Source organism: Nomascus leucogenys, chromosome 10 (genome assembly GCF_006542625.1).
Source record: "Nomascus leucogenys isolate Asia chromosome 10, Asia_NLE_v1, whole genome shotgun sequence".
NCBI lineage: Eukaryota > Metazoa > Chordata > Mammalia > Primates > Hylobatidae > Nomascus > Nomascus leucogenys.
The window spans coordinates 93,688,607-93,702,445 of NC_044390.1; the positions used below are offsets into that span (position 1 = coordinate 93,688,607).

The 13,839-nt window shown below is 39.2% G+C and overlaps 1 long non-coding RNA gene across 1 annotated transcript in view; it reads right to left on the reverse strand.

Moving 5' to 3' along the window:
• The window catches only part of LOC105740382, a 45,728-nt gene that overhangs the window by 7,867 nt on the left and 24,022 nt on the right, over positions 1-13,839 (reverse strand). The gene's annotated exons all lie outside the window — the stretch shown is intronic.

The following is a 13,839-nucleotide window of genomic DNA, read 5'->3' on the forward strand; positions in this document are numbered from 1 at the left end:
TCGGAGTCCCAGGAGAGAGTCTCCTTGGAGTTTCTAGGGTGATGACCACACACAGCATTCGACTGTCATTGTTCATGGAGGTTTTTCCATAAGGCAATTCCTCTTCTTCAAACTCACTTCATAGAACTCCAGTTATTTTGAAAATTTCTGCAGTCCAGGGGTCAAGCTGGCTCTCTCTGATTTGGGGTCCTACCCCATAATGCTTATTTGGCTTGTAAAACCCCTCGGCTCCTTGTCACCATCAAGGCAGAGTGACTGCAGAGCAGTGACAGTTGTGAGACCTATGGATAGGGGTATTCTGTTGGCAAAGGCAAATGCTGTGTGGTGGAGGTGAGCACAGGTTTCTCATGAAATCCAGATGTCCAGCCTCACAGAGAGATGACTTCCTATAAGGCTACCCTGCCAGTTGCTATGTGCAAGGCTTGCTCTATCATCCTCTTCTCCCTGGACATTTAAGCCTTAACCACATCCTCCTTGTGAACAGTTAAGTCCTGAGCTAACTTTAGAGAAACCCCGTGCTTCCTTCCTGAGCATCCCATGCCTGCCTTGCTCTGCGGACCCAGATGCATTTATGGCACTTGGTACTCAAGGAGCACATTCTCGGCCATGGGCTATGGGTCACTCATTCAGTTTCTTGGTTGCACTGGTATCATTTCCAACACATCACTTCCAGTGTGTTCAACATCTACCTTATTGGACAATGCCTGGTTGGAGAGTCACTCATGCTTCTTACAGTAATGTTATTTAGGTGCTTCCAAGACAGCCATGCCTTGATCACTCTGCATGGAATTAGAAGACAGGAGCCTGCCAATTACAGAAAGTTTACTTTTGGCAAAAGAAAGTCTATTTTTGTCTTTCCTCTTTCAGTGTTTCTCAGTGTTGACATTTGTTCACCCTAAATACATGTAATATGTAGGTAATTTAGCTCATTTTCATCACTGTCTCATGATTTAAAATGTCTTCTTTGACTGACCAAGCTTAAAAAGGAGAGGCGTAGCAATGCTGTTTGTGTTTGGTTTGTTTTTAAATCTCAGAAGTAGAACCCTTAGGAAGTTAATGGCTGCTAAACAGACTGGCTCAGTCCTCCACCTTCATATGTCCATATTGTCTCTGTAAACTAAAAGTAAAATCCTAAGCCCCCAAATTAACCAAGAGGTCTTGGCCAAGAGGACTCCAGAGAAATCTGAAAAACATAGTTCTGTATCATGATGTGACGGAAGGTCGGACACACTTCTCTATATCCCGTTTTGGAGTTTAGGCAAAACTGACCAGTGTTAATGTTAAATTAGAGTTATATGACTGAAAAAACAGACTGTTTGTGGCAATAAGATACCAAATTATAAACAAGACATAAGGCCATTCAAAGTAAGAGTTAATTTGTGCCTGCAGACCATCAGTCTTGCTATACATCATTTTTATCTTAGAACATTTCCAATTTGGGAGGCCACGGAGGTGGATGGGTTGAGCCCAGGAGTTTGAGACCATTCTGAGCAACACAGTACAAGACAAAAAATACAAAAATTAGCTTGGCGTGGTGGCACATGCCTGTAGTCCTATAGCTACTTGGGAGGCGTAGGTGGGACGAGTGCTTTAGCCCAGGAGGTCGAGGCCGCAATGAACTGTGATTACACCACTGCGCTCCAGCCTGAGCGACAGAGCCAGACCTTGTCTTAAAGACAAAACAAACCAATAACAACAAAAAAAGCACTTTTTCTTTTCAGACCTCTCTTTCTAAACAGAGCCTTACTCCTTTGACCCATTGTAAATTGAAGAATCTCTGAATCCACCTACAACCTGTAACCACCCCCCACTTCAAACTATCCCACCTTTTTGGGCTGAACAAATGTATATCTTCCAGGTATTGATTTATGTCTTTGCCTATAACTCCTGCCTCCTTGAAATGTAAAAAATATACTGTAATCCAGGCATGGCATGTTGGCTCACACCTGTAATCCCAGCACTTTGGGAGTCTGAGGCAGGAAGATCACCTGAAGTCAGGAATTTGATACCAGCCTGGCCAACACTTCTTTACTAAAAATACAAAAATTAGCCAGGGGTGATGGCATGCACTTATAATCTCAGCTACTTGGAAGGCTGAGGATGAGGGATGAGAATAGCTTGAACCCAGGAGGCAGTGGTTGCAGTGAGCCGAGATTGTGCCACTGCACTCTAGCCTGGGTGGCAGAGCAAGATTCCGTTAAAAAACAAACAAACAAACAAACAAAACTGTAATGTGACTGCCTCCGTTGAGACTGTGGTGCCTGGGCCCATGGTCACTCATACTGGCTCAGAGTAAACCTCTTTAAAATATTTTACAGTTTGTTTTTCTTTCATATTTTCATTCTCAGAGGACCCCCAGGAACCTGTGTCAGTAATTCCCTGAAGCCTGTTCTGAAGTTTTATGGAATCGCCCCTATTGGCTCCATAGGAGAATGACGCAAGGGCAACTACATAAAACAGAGATACAGAGTCTTCTCTCTACCCAGGGCACAGCCCCACACCCATCAAAGCTCCCCTCGGGGAACGAAGCCAAGCAAATACCAACAGCCTTCTTTGTGAGTTTAGATGAATGACATGAGTCAATCTCTTTATGCCTGGCTAAGACCAGAGAGTCATTTACTTGTTTAGAGCAGTAGAAACAAAGGCAATTTTGAGCTACTGGAGTGTGAGATTTTGACTTCCTGTTAACACTGATCTCTTCCCAAGTTGCATCCCCATGCTCCCGTGAAGATGCTTAGATTGATCTCTGAGAGGAAGGCACAGCAGGTCCTTCATTTCATTTTCGCAGAGCAAATTGAGGGCACTGTTGTGAGTGGATTAGGTGGTAAGAGCGAGCTTGGCTCTCATTCCCATGGGCTATGTTTGCGTGTGACTATAGAGGCTGGATGTGTGCAGTCGCCCTTTCTGGAATGTAAACCTACCCAGGTGTGCTCAATTCCTCAAGTGCAATAAACTCAGAGTGATCTGACACAGGGTTGTTAGAGTTCTAATTAAGAAAATGTATAAAGTACAGAAACCTGGAAAACTGAATGTTTGAAACTAGCTAGATACGTGTTGGTTTCATTGAATTTTCCTTTGCTCTTTTTTTTTTGGAGAAATTTAGATCTTTGAAGCAAAGCAGAAGAAGAGAAAATGGCTGTCATGGAGATGCAGAAATAAGAGAGAAGTTCAAAATAAAGTGATGGGAAAAGGGTCAATTTCTGCAGCACAATGGCCAGGATTATCACTGAGAGAAGGCAGTGAGGGTGGATGGGAAGGTCTCTCCCTTCGACCTCTCTATTACACAGACAGCATCCAGAGGGACAGTCAGTAAGGAAAGGTGAAAAGCTGAGAGATACATGATTGGACTAGGTACAATGATCTCTGCAACTGAAGGTTAGGGACATGATTTCACCGACACTCTTATGAGGACTAGAACAAGTAGATGAGGTACCACCATTTTGGAAAACTAGGTGGCACTATTAACTAACGGCAAAGCAATATTATCTAACACCTGCAGTTACTATCTATTCATCAGTGCTACTCCCAGTTATCCGCCAAGGAAAATGGGTGCATATGCCCATCGAAACGCGTGCACAAAACATGTTTGTAGCAGCCATATTCGTAACTACCTAGAAATAATCTAAATCACCACTTAAAGTTGAATGGATAAAAAATACTGTGGTGTATTTATATGGAATACCATTGTGGAATTAAAAGTAAAAAGTAAAAAATGTGTCATTGATATACACATAGCAACTTGGATGGATCACACAGAAATAATGTACAAAAGATGTCACCCAAGGGCCAGGATTTGTATTATTTCATTAATAAGAGATTTAAGAACAGATAAGAATCAAAAACATGGCAATAGAAGTGAATGCTGAGAACATAGAGTGCTGAGTATATAAAAGGGCAATAAGGAGTCTTCTGGGGTGTTTGTGTGTGTGTGGGTGTGTATATATATGTATGTGTGTGTATATATGTATGTATATGTATATATGTGTGTATGTGTACATATGTATGTATGTGTGTGAATATATGTATGTGCATATGTGTATGCATGTGTATATATGCATGTATATATGTATGTGTATATGCATATGTGTGTATGTATGTGTATATGTGTGTGTGCATATATGTGCACATGTGTATATATGTGTGTGCATATGTGTGCATGTATATGTGTATGTATGTATACATGCATATGTGTATTATGTATATGTACATGTATATGTTTATACATAAGTATATATAAATAAATACATAATATATAAAAATATATTTAGAAATACACTTGAGATTCCACCATACATATATTATACATTTATACATTAATAACTTTGTTAAATAGTGAATTTTCTTTTGAATTATAAAGATAAGCAATAATAAAAATACACCATAGCTAAGAATTGTTGATCCTTTATGATGTCAGGCATTTGATATTTATTTGCTCATTTTCTCCTAACAATAAACTTCTAATGTACTGAATTTTAATCCCTATTGTATAATGAGGAGACCATGGCTCATGAAAGCTAGTAAAACATTTGTCCAAGAGACTTATCCACAGCAGATGAAGTAGCAATGCCAACACTTGAGCTAGCACTTCACAGCAGAGTCTGAGAAGGAAAGAGACTGAAGCAGAGGGAATACTAAGAAGGATATTATATAGAGGAAAAAAGACGAAAAGGAAAGTGGAAGGAGCATGTCAACTCTGCTCCCGTGTTTGCAAATATCTTCCAAGGTGCTTTAAAAATCCCGTTCTAGGATGGCCAGCCATCCAGGTGTGGCACTGAAAGTCCTGCACCGTTGGAAATCCTCGTCAGGCTGTGAACAATCCTGAATTTTAGCAATGGGTATAAAAGACTTTAGAGGACAGTATAAGACTCATATGGTAGCCCCCAAATGTGTGCTGAACAATGCTGTTTTGAGAGTCAAAGAGTCCCAGCATGGCTTATCTACCTCTGCTGTGGCTGTCTCTCTTTTTTCTGCAGACCACCTTGGATGCTGGCAACCATCATCTGAGGTTCACATTAAGGGATCATTCGTTATTCTATTTCCCTCTCTCCCTGTGATGCAACTTTAGTGCATGGAAGTCGTCAGCACTAATGGTTCTCTTTAACTTTGCCTGTGGATTAACTACTGTGCTATTTATAGAAATAGAGCTCATTTATTTTTTAACATTGTGACTATTGTGCCCATGTTTTGTAAAAGTTCAGATCATAAAAATGAGAATGAGTATGATACTAACACCATCATGGCCCAGGCATAACTGAAAACATAATGTTTTAAAAAGGTGCTATTTCAATGGCAGACACATAAAAATAGACAGGAAGGTAAGTCACCAAAACAAAGCATCCTGTACGTTATGCAGAGAAGGATTGGATATGGGCGTTGTAGAAAAGAGGACGTGATCCCATATATGGAGACTGAATCTCACAAGTCTTGGATGGGACAGGCAAGCACTTGTAAATCACTCACATTTTCTCATCTCCTCGAAAGACACCAATGCTCAGTTGAAAACAGTGGCTACTGAATGAGCCTGGAAGATGTCACAAATGAACATACCTGGTTGTATGGTTCCCTTACCCTGTCTAAGAAACTGACTAATGTTCCACATCTCAATCCAATGGTCGAGACTAAAATGGCTTATGGGCAAACAAACAGGGGATTCTGATGACAGACATATGAGCCGTCACCTATAGAGCCGCTTCTGTCAGCTCTCACCAAGGGTCATGCTTTCTAAGCTACGTCAAGAGATGTGACCAATCCCAAATGCAAAAGAACTGTTCCCCTTAGCTCTTAGGTACATTGCTTTGAAAAATGGAAGCTCGGATGTCTCTTTGATTCCACAAAGATTTTTTAAAAACTGTGGAAGATACTAAATATATGTACTACATACATACATACACACGTGCATTATGTTCAGATGCAAACTAGAATTTCCTAACTTAACTACATATTTGCACAAGAGTGCAAATGTAAATCTTGGCAAATCCCATTCTATCTACAAACTCTCCCCCAAAATAAAAAGATTTTATGCTAAATATCCAGTATGTTCCATGCACACTGATACGTAGGGATGTGTTTTGCCTACCTATAATATGAAGTTTTCAAAACGAAACTGTCAGTCTATTTTTCTGTTTCTTTAAAATGTGCTGAAGCACTTAAGGAACTTATTTTACTTTATAGAAACAGAAAGACACGGCCTTCTTAGATATATACCTACAAGATGGCTATTGGGTTTGCTCTAGAAAAGATGTTAAAATTTTAGCTTGCCATAAAATAATATTTTCAAACTGTAGGAGAAAAAGTATGTTTTTATCTAATGTGGAAATACATTGGGATGAGAACAGAGAGAACTAGCATATTTAAACAAATCTATATGTTGTTTCTCTAAAGGTGTTTGATGCGATTTAAGAAAGCCATAGAAGAAAATGAATTGATCCACCTGAAATATTTTCGTTCTATGTGTAGCTTGCAATAAAATCTCATACAGTGGAATAAATGTCACCTATTTTTGGAAATAAGCATGATTCGGAGCTACAAATTAAATAGGAGAGCAAAGCATAAAAGATCATCTGTAGTATACTACCATCATGTAAGAAGTTGGATATAAGAAAATATGCATGAATGTAGTCATTTGTACAAAAGAACTACAGGAAGGAACAACTTGAAATAAATGAGATTGCCTGCAAGGTGAGGGTAGAAACAGAACGTGATGAATGAAGGATGAGGATGAGATTGCAGGTATCAGGAGGAGTGGCATTCCTCTGAGTACACTGTTTTTTAATTGTTGCCTTGTGGGACCATGGTAATGTTTTACATACTTTCTAAATAAACAAATAAATAAAATCAACCAAAATGCGTGTGGTGGGTGGGGAGGGCAGAAAGAAAGGAATGCAAACGGTATATAGAGACATCCATATTACAAATGAAAAACATCAACCTACTGAGAGTGAGAACGCAAAGAGCTAATCCAAGCAAGTCTGGAAAACAGCATTTTGGCAGTATGCTAAAAGGCTGAAGACTAAAAGAACTGTACACTGATGTTTTCATATAGTAGCACATTTGTTTCTCACAAAGGTGTAAGTTAGCAATTCTGAAAACTACTTTCTATGAATTCTGAAACTACTTTATATGTATACTAGTATTGAACACACATGTAAATACATGGTAGAGCCAGGTTTCTCAACAATGGAGGAAAACTACACATATGGAAGTGGAGAAGGCTAGAGTGAACCCAGGCATGTTAGATCAGAATGTGAAGTATTAGAGCAATTGCCCCTTGAACAACAGGGGTTTGACCTGTGTGGGTTCACTTATATGCAGAATTTTTTCAATCAAAGATAAAAACAATATTCATGGGATGTGAAACTGAGGTATATGGAGGGCTCACATTTCCTATATGTAGGTTTCATGGAGCCAATCACAGGACTTGAGTATGTGAAAGTTTAGTATATGCAGGAGTCTTGGATCCAATTCCTCATCTACACCTAGAGGCAATTGTATTAACTCACACACATACACAAAAACACCCACCATGTGCAGACAAATAGATACATAAAGATGCATGTACACACAACTTAATACACACGCATATATTCTCTAGCCCTGTCTTTTAAGAGGGCCTAAGCAATGGCACCCCAGTAACAATGAGACCTCCTATTTCCCAGATCTTGGTCTCTAATACCATATTCCAATAACAGAAATCAGAGTTTCCTGGAAAAAAAAAAAAGTGATTATTGGGCTGAGACAGAGGAATTACTGGATGAGCCTAGAGCATCTTATGGTGACAAAGATAAGAAAAAACTCAACTGTGATGAAGACCTGTTGAAAGGTCACAGAAACCAAATTGGAGGAGATCAAGATATTTGAAGCTGGAACAATTTGAACAACAAAGTGTGGTAGTATTGAATAACTCAAGAGAAAATATGATATTGATGTTAATCAATAAATCAATAGTGGAGAAAATATAGCTTTTTAAGGAGTAGAATCACCATGAAAATGCAGAAAAAACATGTGAAACAGGAAATCATCTTGAGACCAATTCTATAGTAATAAAATTATTGGCTAATGTCAGTATACGTTTGACTTTTAAAGTATACTGACATTATACTTAAAACTTTTAAAGTCAAAAGTTTTAAGAGAAACGTAGTATTTGCCAAGGGTCAAAGTATCTGTCTACAAGACACTTACTCATTGCAAAGAGAGGCCAGTAATTTCAAATGAAGCCACTTGGCAGATACCACTTTAAGCAATACAACTTAACATCATCAATAAAACAAAATATTGGCTGGACATGGTGGCTCATGCCTGTAATCCCAGCACTTTGGAAGTCCAAGCGGGGTGGAGCACTTGAGTTTAGGAGTTCGAGACCAGCCTGGCCAACATGGTGAAACCTTGTCTCTACTAAAAATACAAAAAAGCTGGGCATGGTGGTGGGTGCCTGTAATCCCAGCTACTTGGGAGGCTGAGGCAGGAGCATTGCCTGAACCCGGGAGGTGGAGTTTGCAGTGAGCTGGGATCATGCCACTGTTCTCTAGCCTGGGTAACAGAGCGAGACTCTGTCCAAAAAAAGAAAAAAATCAATGCCCTGCACCACCTGGTATGATGCACTGAGAATGGCACAGCCTCTGTTATGTGGATTTATATCAAAATAAACAGGACATGGGAAAAATGCAAATTGAGGGCCATTCTTCAAAACAATTGACCAGTACTCTTCAATAGTGGAAGGTCATGAAAGATAAAGCCGTGTGTGGAACTATCACAGATTGGATGAGACTAGGGAAATATCATAAACTTAGTCCAAAATGGATTCTGAACCAGAAAAAAAAGCTGATGTGGGAGGGAAAGTAAATTTGTGAAATTTTGATAAAGTTTGCTGATATAATAGTATTGCATCAATGTAAATTTCCTGATTGTAAGCATCAAATATGGTTATGTAATTAACATCAGGAGAAATTGGATGAAGAATATTTTGGAACTCTCTGTACTAATTTTTAAGCTTTTCTGGGAGTCTGAAATTATTTAAAAAGTGATTTATGCTATTTGGTATGAGCTATTCCAAAGATTCAATGCTCTTTAAAGTTGATGTATCTCTGGATCCGGAATGATTCAGTGGCTGGGTTTGAGTTACATTTTACCTGAATTTGCAAGAGCTATACGATTTTTAACACAGAATATGAAATGGGGTATGAATTTATGTTTTTGTTGCTATGGTGATTTATATTGTTACTATTTTAATAACCTCATCAAATGCAGGCGTTCCATGGCAATATGGCACCTCTACATAATTTAACACCAAATCATGCATAAGAGTGTGGCACCATTTGCAAGATAAAATGAGGAAATTAAAAGCAAATAGAAGTATATTACCCAAGTCCAAAACCTATAAATAATTGAACAATAAGTGTGAACACTCTATAAACGAGATTTATTGATAGGAATTGATATGTATAATAAATAGTGCAAAACTTTTATTTCTAATAAAGGAAATACCTTTGAACATCCACTTTTCAAAGTCTCTAACTCTCTACTAGAAAGAAAGTAAACACATTTTGGCTAATTTTCAGGACATGTGGCAGGGAGAGGTTTTACACAGAGTTTAGTGATGAATTTTTAATCATTGACTACTGGGTATTAGCTTTTGTTAAGATAAATATTATCATTTACTGCAGACTGAATTTGTATCCCCAAAATTTCCAACCAGTTAAATCAGATGGTTGATGTGCATCCTTTAATTTTCTTATTTTACTTATTTTTCACTTAATTCAAATATCTATTATTAAGAAAACTGCATCGACATTTTTCTCTGTTGTTTCATTAACACAGAGAATCATGTGGAAGTTGCTTTGCTTTTATTGATGGGGAATTTCTACTGCTATTGCTGCTTTTCTGGGTCGGGGGAGCTGCACTGATGTAACCAAGGGAAGCTTGTTTCCCCTGGAGGCTAATTTGAGGGGAAAATGTGGCCTGGAATGAATTTCAGAATTAGAACAGAAACCAGTTCTTTATCATTCCATGAACAAGTGCTTTTCCAAATTGCACGTCACAAGCCACATTCATATATCAGGCTCTCAGTCAGCTCCTGAATGCAAGTATTTCCTATGAGAAGAAAGTTGTCAAGGGCAACAAACTTTCCATATGCAGACATTTCAAAGTAGGATTTTCTAATTGCCCTGTGGTACTGTGAGAATTGTCACTGTTGGCATGCAAATTAAAGTAGGAGTGAATCCAATATTAATTCAACAAGCCATGGTGAAATGGTTACTACATACAAGGCTGTAAACTTGATGATTTTGGATAAACTCTTAATCTCTCTCTACCTCATTTTTCTTACGTATGAAATGATAATAGTAATACCCACCTTAATATAAGTTAATCACTTATAACAGTTTCTGGCACTGGAACTTCATGCATGGTGGGTTGTCATGCAGCAATAGAACATTAATGCAATTATTAACTATTATTGTCATGATGATGATGATGATGATGGTATACTCCCCTCCCTTTTCTATGTGGATGAAATTTGTTACCATATGTAACAAAAGGGAGATTATCTGGGTGGTCTAATCTAATTGCACGAGCCCTTTAAAAGCAGAGAGTTTTCTCAAGCTGAGAGCAGAAGAGGAAGTCCGTGACTCCAAGCCCACTGGGGATTTGACGTGCCCATTGTTGTTCTGAAGACCAAGAGGGGACAAGGAATGTGAGCAGCCTTTAGAAATTGAGAGTGGTCCCTGGCTGATGGCCAAGAAAGAGACAGGGACCTTGGTCCTACATTTTCAAGGACAGGATTTTAACCAAGAGCCTGAAAGTGACTGCAAGCATATTCATCCCCAGTGCCTCCAGAACAGAGCCCAAGTAACTGACCAGCATTTTGCTTTTGGCCTTATGATTCCCTGAGACCGATCCAGTGGAGCCCCCTTTAGATTTGTAACCTACAGCACTGTGTGATCATAAATAAGTGTTGTTTAAACTACTGAATTTGTGGGAATTTGCTAGGTATCAATTAGAAAAATCATATAGTAATGATGCTATACGCTACTTTAGGAGGGATTGAAATGATAGTTTATCATTGCTAACACATATTGATCATGTACATCTACCAGACACTGTGATAAGTGTTTTGCTTGAATTGTTTTATTTAATCTCTCCACAATGGCATAGGGTGGGTTCTCTTACTAATACCATTTGAGGTAAGTGAGGCACAAATAGGTTGGGTCACGTGAGGAAGGTCATGTAACTAGCAGGAAGCTGAGCAGGAATGTGGATTCAAGAGTGCCTGGTCTGGGGCACACATTCTCAGTTGCTGGGCAATATGGACCTGTCTTTGTCTTTATTGGAATTTGAAGTCCATGAGGCCAAACATGACAAGCATTATGTGGGGGGGCATACAGGCAAAGTGAGGCAAGAATTCAGAGAGGTTGGGCTTTTCATGGGGCACTAATAGGAAGATGCTGTTATTTTTGGAAAACGTTTTTAAGGCAGTATATTTCAAACTGCTTTTTTTTTTTTTTTTTTTTTTGAGACGGATTTTCACTCTTGTTGCCCAGGCTAGAGTGCAGTGGTGTGATCTCGGCTCACCGCAATCTCCGCCTCCCGGGTTCAAGCGATTCTTCTGCCTCAGCCTCCCGGGTAGCTGGAATTACAGGCATGCACCAACACGCCCAGATAATTTTGTATTTTTAGTAGACACTGGGTTTCTCCGTGTTGGCCAGGCTGGTCGCAAACTCCCGACCTCAGGTGATCCGCCTGCCTTGGCCTCCCAAAGTGCTGGGATTACAGGCATGAGCCACTGCGCCCAGCTCAAATTGCATTTTATTTTTTTTTATTATTTTTTATTTTTTATTTTTTTGAGACGGAGTCTCACTCTGTCGCCCAGGCTGGAGTGCAGTGGCGCGATCTCGGCTCACTGCAAGCTCCACCTCCTGGGTTCACGCCATTCTCCTGCCTCAGCCTCCCGAGTAGCTGGGACTACAGGTGCTTGCCACCACGCCCGGCTAATTTTTTTGTATTTTTAGTAGAGATAGGGTTTCACCGTGTTAGCCAGGATGATCTCGATCTCCTGACCTCGTGATTCGCCCGCCTCGGCCTCCTAAAGTGCTGGGATTACAGGTGTGAGCCACCGCGCCCAGCCTCAAATTGCATTTTAAAGACTGCAAGCAAAAATTGCTTTATTTGGGAGTTTCCATTTTGATGACACAGCAAAAATCTCACTGTATCCCCTACCATCTGGTTCAACACCATCTGACTGAGTCCAGCCCATTTTAGCATGGGGCATTGAGTGTGTTTTTATAACTGTTATCAAGAAGTATTTTTATATGCTTCACACTAATTAAAAGATGATAAAGCTTGACATGGGACATTAAATGACATGTTTGTGCTGGGTAATATTCCAGTGGCCTCTTGGCACATAATATGATTAATATTTCATTGTGTTCAATTAGAGAAAGGGTGTAAGAGAGTTGAGTCACTAAAGCATGCACAGGGCTCTAGACTAGCTGAACTAAATATAGCAAACAAGCAGCATAATGGCCTTGACCACAATCATATTGCAAGCAGTGGACAAGTTTCAGAAAAAGCAATACTATTATCACGTTTAAATTGAACTGAAATTGCTGTTCAGTTTTGTTTTGCATTTAATGTTTAAATAGATCTTAGTTGTATACTTCTGTAAGGGCAATAAATATAAGATATCTACTCCCAATGTTATGGGTATAAAGATTAGGTAATATAATAATAATTTCAAGGCACAATTAGGGTCTGTACAATTTTTTATTCTTATAAATTCATGGGGTACATGTGCAATGTTGTTACATGCATAGATTTCACAGTGGTCAAGTCAGGGGATTAAGGCATCCATCACTCAAACAACACACACTCTACCCACTGAGCAAGTTCTCATTATCTTCCCTCCTCCCATCCCGTCATCCTTTCTAGTTTCCATTGTCCATCATTCTTTATGTCCAACTGTGCACATTTTTTAGCACCCATTTATGAGTGAGAAGCTGCAATATTTGACATTCTGTTTCTGGCTTGTTTCAGTTAAGATAATGACTTCCAGTTCCATCCATCTTGCTGTAAAAGACATAATTTAATAACATTCCATTGTGTGTATATACTGCATTTTCTTTATCCATTTTCCCCTGGATGGACGCTTAGGGTGATTCTGTATCTTTGCCATTGTGAATAGTTTTGCAACAAACATATGTGTGCAGGTATCTTTTTGATATAATGATGTATAATTTGATATAATGATTTATTTTCCTTTGGGTAGATATCTAGTAGTGGGATTGCTGGATGGAATGGTAGTTCTATTTTTAGTTCTTTGAAAAATCTTCATACTGTTTTTTGTGGAGTTCATACTAATTTACACTCCGACCAACAGTATACAAGGATTCCCTTTTGTCTGCATCTTCATCAATATCTGTTATTTTCTGTCTTTTTAATAGTAATCATCAGGGAAATGCAAATGAAAACAAAAAATGAGATATCATCTTATTACCTTTGTCAAAATGGCTACAAGAATTTTTTTAAGGGGAGTACTGATGCATTTAAAAGAAGGTTGAAGTAAACGGCTTTAGACACAGGTCAATGAAATCAGGTGCTTCTGAGCAGGGCCAGGACTGTGCCCATTTCTCATCTTGTCTCCTTCACTAGAAATACGCTTTCATCCTGCTTGATCAGGTGCCTGGGCTTGCCACAGATAAAACTGAAGTGATGTTAGGTTAGCAGCCAGTTGACTGTAGGGCCCTCCAGGATAGACTACAGAGTGGGGCAGTGCGGGGGCTTAGAAAATGGTGCAGCTTAGACTAGAAGTGTTTCCTTATTGGTTTGGGAGCAACACATTGACATCCC